The sequence below is a fragment of the Limulus polyphemus genome, unplaced genomic scaffold (genome assembly GCF_000517525.1).
Source record: "Limulus polyphemus unplaced genomic scaffold, Limulus_polyphemus-2.1.2 Scaffold1927, whole genome shotgun sequence".
NCBI classification, from domain to species: domain Eukaryota; kingdom Metazoa; phylum Arthropoda; class Merostomata; order Xiphosura; family Limulidae; genus Limulus; species Limulus polyphemus.
The window spans coordinates 166,085-168,465 of record NW_013667537.1 but is presented as its reverse complement, the minus strand read 5'-3'; the positions used below and the strand labels follow the sequence as shown (position 1 = coordinate 168,465).

Below are 2,381 nucleotides of genomic sequence, written 5' to 3'. Positions count from 1 at the left end.
ATTCCAAATGTGGCCTAACCCGTGACCTATACAAAGAAATTATAACTTTTTTAGACTTATATTCAATATTTCTATAGATAGTTATGACAAGTTTGGTGACATAGCACGGTAAGAGTCATACGTTGTGTTTGCAATCACATTGTTGACAAGGCTTTACTCATATTGTTAACATCACATTATTTGAACCTTCACTATTTTCTCATTACCGTAACTGAGTATTGTTAAATCAGCGCTGTTCATGTACTTCACAGAAAATTCGAGGCCTCAGTGATCAATAAATAAATACAGGCTACCAAGCGAACGCAAGATAAGAACTAAAGAATCAAAGTTAAGTGAAAATAAAGGTTCAATCACAAAATGTTAGAAAACATGAAGTTAGCTGTCGTGTGAGTGATTACCCATAACGGGTGATATTTTAAAGTGAGTTTCACAGTTTAATAGAAATAAGGAGAATAATTTGTCTTGTCAAAGGGCATTCTAAAGTAATGAACCCATCTGTGTGGACTTTGACCAAAAAGAAGACAATTATTTAAGGTTCAGAATACAACTGTTGTAAACCACAGAGTAACACAAGTGAATTATTCACTGATAAGAGTAGAGAAAAATAATTTGTCTTGTAAATTGGATTCTAAAGTAATTGAATCAGCCTAAGTGGACTTTTGGCAAGAAAAGAGAATTATTTAGAGTTTGACATACTCCTGTGGTATCCACAGTATAAAGAATTTTTGTACATAGCTTGACTTGTTTTGAATATATTATTTTAAAACAAGTGGAGTGTGTGCTGTCCTATTATTGTTGAATTTATTGCCAACAAGTCACAGACACCTACTGTCGAACAATCCTCAGCCCACTTACATATTTAAAACACTGACACCCAGCCAACTCATGATCATCAAATAGGAGCCTTCCTTTGTCACCTCTCAAGTGTCCTATCCCCATCCTGACATTTTGTTTACCCTTAATGTATTTAAATAAATCCTTGCTGATAATTTTTACATTTTCAGCCAGCCTTTTGTATTCTGCTATTTGATTTCAGATATAGGCTAACACTGTCTGAACTTAATATATTCAGTGCAGTCATATTTGGTATAGATTATATTGATAGGTAATAAATACATATGGTAAATTAGGTAAGCAAGTACAAAACAAAAGTTAAGGAACAGTTTAGTTTTACTATGTTGTATATCCTTAAAAATGAATCAGAAGACCATAGTGAGGATGGTTGGGTGGGTTTTTATGGCTGTCTAAGACTGAATAAGTTGTTTGAGTAGAAATATTAGTCGATTTAATGTACTTATATAATGATTTTTATTTGTATACGTTGGCCAGCCTTTAATGCCTGTTTAACTTTTAGTGTACTTACACAACATTTAATTATGAGGGTGAGCACCTGATTCAGTGTTTTAGCTGGTATCCTTAAATTGTAGCAAGCTAGATTTAACAGATATTAGTCACCGTTTTGTATCGTAGATTTTCTGCCTTGCACACTTGGCCGAGCAGGCATATCATTCTTTGAGAAGAGTTCCACATTCTGTTTAACATTATTTTGAAACATTTTTAGCCTACTTATAAAAGCTTATGTGATTAGCTGGCTAACTTTCATTTCTTCACATGTGTGTGTGTGAAACATTCACACACAACAGTTTACTTTCTTGGGACATGTTAAACTGTGTTGTTGAACTGAAAATGATTTCAGTTATTCTTTATACTTGTGATAAGGATTTGAAAATATAACAGAGTTCATAAACATAAAATGTAGTTTCTTTTCAGATATTAGTGACTACACCTGATGGGATGCCTTCTTCTGGTAAAATAATAAAACTTTGCCTAAACACAAGGAATGGGCCTCATGAATTTCAAGAACAGTCTTGTAATAATGACACTAGTGATGAAGATGGCTTAATTCACTTTTCATTGCCAGCTGTACATATAAATTCTGAAGTATCTCATCTACTGTTAGAGGTGAGGAAACGTAAATTAATAATCACAGTTAATGTTATCTGCCAGTTAGAGAAACCTACGTACTTAAAGGAAAATAAAACATCAACCTGATAATGAGTTTACCGAATGAAATATACTTTTTACATTCTTACAAAAATAAGAATGCAATGTTTTATCAGTTGGGTGCCCTCCTGTTAATGATATTTTTTTGGCCATAAACCCAATAATATCTTATAAGGTTCTGGTAACTTAGGAGATTTAGGATAGTCCTAAATCTATATACTAAACTAACAGTTCAAAGCAACTTGTATAATACAAGTAAAATAATAGAAAATAAGAAACTAAATACGTTAAACATTTTAACCAATACTGCTAATGCAAGTAACATTTTAAAAAGTGTGGATGACAGCATATGATGTTATGTATAGTAGTTTCCACTC

At 32.5% G+C, this 2,381-nt stretch overlaps 1 pseudogene; it reads left to right on the top strand.

Annotated features, from left to right (window-relative positions):
• The window catches only part of LOC106465385, a 163,917-nt pseudogene that overhangs the window by 53,191 nt on the left and 108,345 nt on the right, over positions 1-2,381 (top strand).